Here is an 8281-nt window from a genome sequence, read left to right as displayed (position 1 = left end):
TCTTTTTAGCATTCTGTAAGTATCCTTTCTGTATTCTTTAGTATAGTATAGTATTCATTGATATGATATAGTATTATAAAATAATAAATTAGCCTTCTGAGAACATGGAGTCAGATGCATCATTCCTGCCTGCCACGGGGGGTTCCTGCACACACATACCCAGTGCTGAGTGAGTATTGCAGGCACTCAGGGCTGCCCCAGCCACAAGGGTCTCTTTATGGAGGGGCTCTGCAGGCACACAGCACCCGGGTGAACCAGCAGAGAAAAATAAACATCCTTCTCCCGCAAGTGCCTCACACAATTTCATTAAGCCAGGCTGCAGCGGATGTGTGTTTATTGAATGGGGAAACAAAAAGGAGGAAAGAAGGCCCTGGGCTGCCTCTGCTGAGGGGGGATTTAATGAAACCCAACCAAGCAAGAGCCACCTCCACCCTGCTAAAAAAGAAACCCAAAGTCATTTTTAGCCGCGATTTCCGCGAGCGCACTGTAGGCTCCGAACTGTTCCCTGAGGAAGGAAAGCAAGGTGTCTTTGGGAGGGAGGGGTCAGGAATTCCAAGCAGCATTCCTGCCTGTTTTCCAGCAGGCCCTGGATGCTGGCCCAGCTCCGAGGTGGGCTGTGAACACAAAACATTTCCCCCCTTGCTTGCCCCACTCCTATCCTGGCCTGGCTAATTAAGAATTAAAATGAACCCTCAGCTCCACACGTTCCTCCCAGGGAAGGGATTTCTCTTAAAGGTATTCCAGGTCATTTTTCTCTGCTTGTGTTGTGTCTTTTTTTTAATTAGAAGTGGCTCCAGGGATGCTGCTTAAAATGTTTCAATTACCAAAACTCAGCTTCCAGTCTTGCTGCTCAGAGAGGCTCTGGTTGCCTCTGGATCCCTGGAAGTGTTCAAAGCCAGCTTGGACAGGTCTTGGAGCAACCGGGGATAGTGGAAGGTGTCCCTGCCCGTGGAATGAAACGAGCTTTAAGGTCCTTCCAACCCAAATCACATGATACTGTGAAAAAATAGCGCTGATGATCCTTTTTGTAGCATCCTCCCATCGGTGATGCAACATTTCTTTTATCAAATGACCCCAAGTTCCTGTTTCTCCACTCAAAAAGAGGTCATACAGTGGAGATACTTTAGAAATGTCATCTTGCTGTGCTTGAGAGACAGAGAAAACACAGCCAGCAGTGCCTGAAGGACATAAAAATGTTTTACTTGTGATCAGGACAGCAAAATAGCAATAAAAACTTTAAATTCTTTAAATATGTTTTTTTTTAGCTTTCAGAATCACAGAATGTTTTATTCCTGCACTCAAAAAGATTTGCAAAGGGAGGTGAATGGTTTTACTACACATGGCTGGGCTGGGGCAGAGGAGCAGAGATAATTATTATCCCTAATTGGGAATCCATACAAACCTATTAGGCTTTGTTCCTAGAGAAGTGAAAGTTAAGCTCTAACACAGCACACTTCACTCTTACTTTTGTTTGTTTAATTAAAAGCTAAATTTAAAGAAAATGGCAAGAAAAGGGGAAAAAAAAAAAGAACAAAAAAACCCCCAAACAGTCACCAGCACCTGGTTATTGCCAGAATCCAAGGGTATGGAATCTGACTCCCACTGCCTTCATCAGCTTAGGATTTGACAAACCAAAGATTATTTAGATTTTTCAGGGCCTCACAACAGCTCAGACAAGCCAAAGGCTGAGGTCTCCAGCCCTCAGCCTTATTAGCAGCCATTTTCGTAGCCATAAACCAAGAGAACAATGTCTCATTTTCTAATTAATGCAGATTGTCATTAATGGATCCCAACAAAGCTGCCTTTCATTCCTCTCCTCGCTGCTGCATTTGGTGAAGCACTTAAAGGGGGCCAGCCCAGCACACACACAGAACTGTTTTAATTACATCCTGTGAATTTATTTTTCCAGGGAGAAATATTTCTCAGGGAAAAAAACGCCTATAAAAGTAACTTTAGAAGCAAAGTAATTTTGTGTGTGTTTCCTATAGGAAATCTGTTTAGTTTAAGTCCCAGCTTCTAACACTCTCTTTTCATGCAGCAGCGTGACCTGGAGAATGCTGCTGATAGCCAGGGGAAAATCCTGGTATCTCCTTCTGAAATGAAATTCCTGGTGGATTTGGGAGCTGTACCTTGATGGGACCTGGCATCCTCCTTCTGAAATGAAATTCCTGTTGGATTTGGGAGCTGTACCTTGATGGGACCTGGCCTCCTCCCCTTAGATTGGATTTCCCAAAAGGGGCACCTCACCTTCAGGGCTGCTGCTCCAGGTGTGGGTGCTGTGTTTGTGAGTTGTTTTTACTGCCATTTGTTTAACCAAGGGCTTGGTTGGAGTCTCCCAGCTCCGAGGAGAAAAACTTTATGGATTTTCCAGCCATCAGAGTGAGAGTTCCCAGGAAATGTATCCTCCAGCAGGGGCTGTGCTTAGGTTTCAGTGTTTATTTCTTTCCCTTAGGAAGTGACAAAGCTGGAAACTCCAGCCCATGGCCCCTTTGTCACCCTTAAACTCCTCCTTGGTTGGAGGAGGTTGTTCCACCTTCCAACTTCCACCTTCCAACTTCATCCTGAGCCCCTGGAGCTGCACCAGGAGCAGCTTCCCTCACCTGAGGAACAGGGCCTGCCTTCCAAGGGGAGGCAAAAGCAGCTTTCCTTCTGGATTAACAACAAGGAATTGGGCACTTCAGAGCGTGCCCTGGCTGGAGAGGGAGCACGTGTGACCAGGCTGCGCTTCCCAGGCTGCAGGGCTGGAAAATCAGCCTGGATTTGTGGATGGAAGTGTGGAAGAGCTTGGGCTGGAAAGGCCCTCTCAGACTACCAAGTTCAGCCATTTCCCACAGGACCAAGCCCACCACTAACCACATCCCCAAGTGCCACATCTACACAGCCTTTAAGTCCATGAATAAAAGCCCATTTCAGGCATAAAAGGCAAAAAACTGAAAAGAAAATCCAGGGAAATCAGAGCATGGAGGATCAGCTGTGCCAGGGCCTGCCCACTCTCATAGGGGAGGGTTTCTTCCCAATATCTGAAATAAACCCCCTCCCTTTCAGTTTAAAGCCATTCCCCTTGAAGAAGTCATGGCCACAGGAAGGATCAGCTCACCTCAGTAACTCCCAGAAGTCCTGGAGAGGAGTGGAAGGTGCTATGTTGAACAGAGGGAGCACAAAACAGCAAGGCTGGCATTTCCAAAACACTTTCCACTTGGCTTGCTCTGAGGGGAAAAGTCGCTCTCAGGGCCAAGGGCTGGAGGTCTCCAGATGGAGAAGTCCAAGGCCTGAACGTCCCATCCTTCTGCAGGAGGTTGACACTGACTCCAGGGACACTTTGTCACTGTCATATTTTCTGGAAAAATCCCTTTGCCAGGATTTCTTCTCCTGGGAAGCTGAGAAGCCTCAGAGAAAAAGGAAAACAATATTATCTCCTTTGCTTCTCCTGTGTTTTGCTGCTTTGGAATGTGGTTGGAGATTGTTTATCCAACATGTGAATTGTTTGTACTTAATGACCAGTCACAGCCAGCTGCGTCAAGGCTCTGGGGAGTCATAGGTTTTTAATTAGTACCTTGTTAAGCCTTCTGTCTGTATCCTTTATCTATTCTTTAGCATAGTTTATTATAGGAATCTTCTCTTTGATATAGTAACAGAAAATAATAAATTAGCCTTCTAAGGAACATGGAGTCAGATTCTCAATTCCTCCTTCATTCTGGGGACCCAGAAAATACCACAACATCTCAGGTTTGTCCCCCTGCAAACAGTAGAAAGATTCAGTGCCCAACGTGAGAAGAAATCATGGAAACCCTGAGGATACACAGCAGGCTGCAGCTCTGCCCCTTGCCCGAGCCCTTCTTTGAAGGCTTCCATGCCCCAAAGGGCTCATACAGCTTTTTCCATGGCTGATCCTTCCCTGCTGCCTCTCCTGGCAAGGCAAGGACACCCAGCTGCTCTGTGGCAGGGGACAGAGTAGGTTTTTGTGTCCCATCTCCCAGGCTTGTCCCTGGGTAAGAACCACCCCATGAGAGCGCTGGGATTTGGGTCATTTCCTCCTCCCTTCTCTCCAGGGGCTTTAATTAGCAACTCCTTAATTTGACCATACTCCTGGCTTCCAGGTCAAGCCCCCCTTTCACTTTTTCCTCCTTGTTCTGATCCATTTAAGACCCAGCTGTAAAACCCCACAGACCTCATGTCCTACCACTTCATAATCACACTCAGGCTGAAATCACAACCTGGCAGGAACCAGCTCCTTCCTGGGGATCCAGGGGACTGGGAGCAGCATCCCCTTCCTTGCTGGGTGCTTTCCCACTGCAGGTTTGATTGGCAGGGCTCTGGGCAACCCTTGGGATGAGCTGAGGCTCAAGATTCTTTTTGTGTCCAGGAAAGCGACCTGTGTGTGAAGGGAAGCAGGAAAACAATATCTGTGTGTGAAGACAGAAGCCTGCCAGTGCAGAAAATGGAATTATGAATCCTTTGGAGCCCACACGGACATGTGGGCACGTTCATCCACCAAAACTGGCCTTTCACTCTCAGGTCATGAAATCCTGGAATGGTTTGGGTTGGCAGGGATGATAAAAATCATCCAGTTCCACTGCTGCCATGGGCAGGAACACCTTCCACTATACCAGGTTCCTCCAAGCCCTGTCCAACCTGTCCTTGGGCACTTCCAGGGATCCAGAGGCAGCCACAGCTGATCTGGGCACCCTGAGCCACCTTCCCAGATCCTTCCCCACCCTCCCAGGGAAGAATTTCATCCCCATATCCAGACCAAACCTCATCTCTTCCAGTTTAAAGCCATTCCCCCTCATCCTCTCACTGATCATTCCTTTCCTCTGCCCTGCACCATGCTGCATTTCCTTACATTTTCCCTCCTGGCTGCACTTTCCAGCCCCTCTGAGGAGCTTCCCAGTGCCTGGAGCAGGTGGGCCCATGGTGTCCTTTGGGAGCCTGGGTTTTCATCCTGGCCTTGGCTCCTATCTGAGCTCTCCACAAACCTCTCCTTTTGGGTTTTTGGTTTTTCTTTTTTTTTCTTTTTTTTTTTTTTTCTTTTTTGTTTTTTGTTTTTTGGTTTTGTTTTGTTTGGCATTTTTTTTGTGGTTTTTGGAGGTTTTTTGGGTTTTTTTTTTTAATTTTTCTCTTGGCCTCTCCAGAGCCGTCTGTGGGCTCCGTGGTGGCTCAGGTTACTCATGCTGGTGGCCTCTTCTCCTTCCTCTGCCTTTCAGGAGGGACTTCACTCCAGGATTTACAACAGGTCCTTGGTAGCACCCTCTGCACTTCAAGCTGTGAAACCGTTTCAGTTTAACCACCTGTTTTCACACGCTCACAATTTCACAAAGCATTCCACCTTTTGGGATAAAATTTTCCATGCTTCAGCTCTTGCCCGAGGTGCTAGTTTGTTGGGTTGGGGGGTTTTTTTTGTGGGTTTTTTTTTTTTTTTTTTTACTTTAAATAAAATTCCAAAAGAAAAAGTAAAGTTTGATCCAAATCCATCCCACATTTCTGCGCTTGGCCCCAGGCAAGAAACTTTCAAAAAAAATAAAGATTGTGACCACACTTCTTGTTGTGGAACTCAAAAGAATTCTGCTCCGGAGCTGCCACAAACACTGTAGGAAAAGTATTGGAGCCCAGCCATGGGCTGAAAACCCTGATCCACCCCAAAGACTTGAAAATGAGGTGCTTCTCCTTGCCTTGCTGTCAGGCTGTGGGTGGTGCAGAGCCTGGGGCTCCTCTGGCACCTCTGCTCCAGCCTCTCCATCAAAATGGATTTTTTTTCTCATGCTGGCAAGTCCATCATTAATTATGGATGGGCTCAGAGTGCCCTGGGGTCAGGAGGAGCGTCCCAGTGACTCTAGGCAGGCTCAAGGGGCTGCTGAAGGAGAAGCCAGCACAGGTTATAAACATATCCCAGGTTTTCCTTGGATTTCTCCCTCCCTGCTCTTCAGGGCACCCTGGGAAATGGAACACAAAGCAACAACAGCAGTCAAAGTAATCCGGATTTGGAAACAGGGCCCTTCCTGCCCCCAACAGCATGTTCCTCCTCCTGCCCTGTCCTCTCCATGGATTAATTCCTGGTGGCGCAAGCCTTCACTCTCAGCTCCAACCTTGAAGTGTCCAAGGCCCGCTTGGATGGGGCTTGGAGCAGCCTGGGACAGTGGAAGGTGTCCCTGCCCATGGCAGGGGGTGGCACTGGATGGGCTTTAAGGTCCCTTCCAACCCCAGGGAATCCAGGGTTGGCAATCCAGAATCCAAGTCTGGGATTCTGTGATTCCTGGAGTGCAGAACACACATTTCAGTCCAGGCTGGATATTTTTCCCAATATCCCATCCAATGGAGAGGGAGCTGAGCACATGCCCACATTGATTAATCCCTGGTGTGGAGTCACCCAGGACAGGCAAAGCTGTGCCAGGCCCACACTTTGCTACTTGATTTAACAAAGGGAACTTTGCACCTGCACAAAATAAGGACAAATGTTCTGGCCAGGTGCTGGGAATGAGCTGGAAGTGAGACCCAGTGGGCATCAGATACTTCACACAAACCCTTGGCAAATTTCAGGGTCACCTGGCACCAAAATCTGCCCTTGGTAAACCAAGACTGCCCCAAAAGTGCCACAGAACCTCCTGCCCACCAGTTCCTGCCCTGCAGGGCCTGCATGGCCATCGCTCCATGGATTTGGGAAGGGCTTCCTGCCTCCTGGAGGGGCTCCAAGCACACTTTGCACAAAGGGATGGCTTACCACAAAGCCCAGCCTGATGCTGAGGGAGCTCCCACACGTTCTCCACCTCTGGAAGCAGCTGGAAGCCTTGTGTGGGGATTCCAGTTCTGGGTTTCTCTGGGTCTGGATGGAAGGCACTTGAGACAGTATTTTATTTTGGGACTCAAGCATTTATTATTTCTTATCAGAAAAACAGTCTCACTACTGTGAGTTTGGCAGCTTTTCATTAGAAGGCACAAAATGGCCAACAATCTCGTTACAAGGTCTTTTAAGGCTAAACTATCCAATTAAGAGCTGACACCTGGATTATTTTCCCCTTTTAACCCAATAACTGATCCCACAGAGCCTGCAATGGGGGCTTTTCTGTCCAATTACAAAATTCCACCCAAACCCATGAAGAAGCAGGAAGAAGTGTGATGGTGTTCACAGGGGTCTCAGGTTGAGGGAAGAGATGAGGATTTGACTCCATGTTTCAGAAGGCTTGATTTATTGTTTTATTATATATATTACATCAAAATTACACCAAAAGAACAGAAGAAAAGATTTCCTCAGAAAGCTAGCTAAGAATACAATTAGAAGGAATGATAACAAAGGCTTGTGTCTTGGACTCTCCGCCTCAGCCAGCCAGGCCGCAACCGGCCACTAACTAGAAACATCTAACATAGACTAACTAAAGATCCACCTGTCGCATTCCACAGCAGCAGATAACCATTGTTTGCATTTTGTTCCTGAGGCCTCTCAGCTTCTCAAGAGGAAAAATCCTAAAGAAAAGATTTTTCATAAAAAGATGTCTGCGACAAAGAAGCATGAAGAAGAAACCTGGGAGGACACCCTGTGCCCTCCATCTTTCTTCCATCCACAACATACTACAATTCCCAAAACCCAAATTTCTCACCAGGTCACACACCTACACTGCTCTCTATAATCTATTTCACACTTTTGTGGATTCCAGTCTGTCTTGAACTCTAGGAAACTTTCTCCATGAATGAGGGTCAAAGTCAGTGCTCTCCTGGGGGTCAGGGCACCCCAGAGCAGACAGAGAAATATTCCCTGTGGTGCCCTGGATTTCCACAGCCTCTGGGTGGTCCTGTGCTCCCCCAGTCCCACCCAGAGAGCCAACACAGCCCTGACACCTGAGAAGGTGACACTGGAACCAAACCCCACCTCCTCAGCGCCTTCCCTGCCGCTGGCTCCACCAGCAGCTCTGGAGCCAGCACAATGGAGCAGTCTTTGGGTGTGAGAGACCTGGGGGCTCCCACCTGGCTCCAAAGACAAGGATCCCATTAATGGGAGCTCCCAGTCCCCAGCCCAGAGGGGTTAAACATGAAACCAGCCCTTTCTCCACACCCCAGCGGAATGCCGGAGCTCGGGAGCACTGAAACTGGAGGAGAACACCTTCCCTTCCTGCCAGGCTACCTGAGCAGCAGAGAGCTCTGGTGCTGGGTGGCCTGGAATTCCTCCTGGCTGCAGGAGTGCTGAGACCTTTTCCTTGGCTCTCCTCTGTCGCAGATATCTTTTCATGAAAAATCCTTTCCTTAGGATTTTTCCTCCTGAGAAGCTGCAAGGCCTCAGGAACAAAATGTAAAC

This window comes from Ammospiza caudacuta, chromosome 8 (genome assembly GCF_027887145.1).
Source record: "Ammospiza caudacuta isolate bAmmCau1 chromosome 8, bAmmCau1.pri, whole genome shotgun sequence".
In the NCBI taxonomy this organism is placed as follows: domain Eukaryota; kingdom Metazoa; phylum Chordata; class Aves; order Passeriformes; family Passerellidae; genus Ammospiza; species Ammospiza caudacuta.
Note: the sequence above shows the minus strand (reverse complement) of the source record.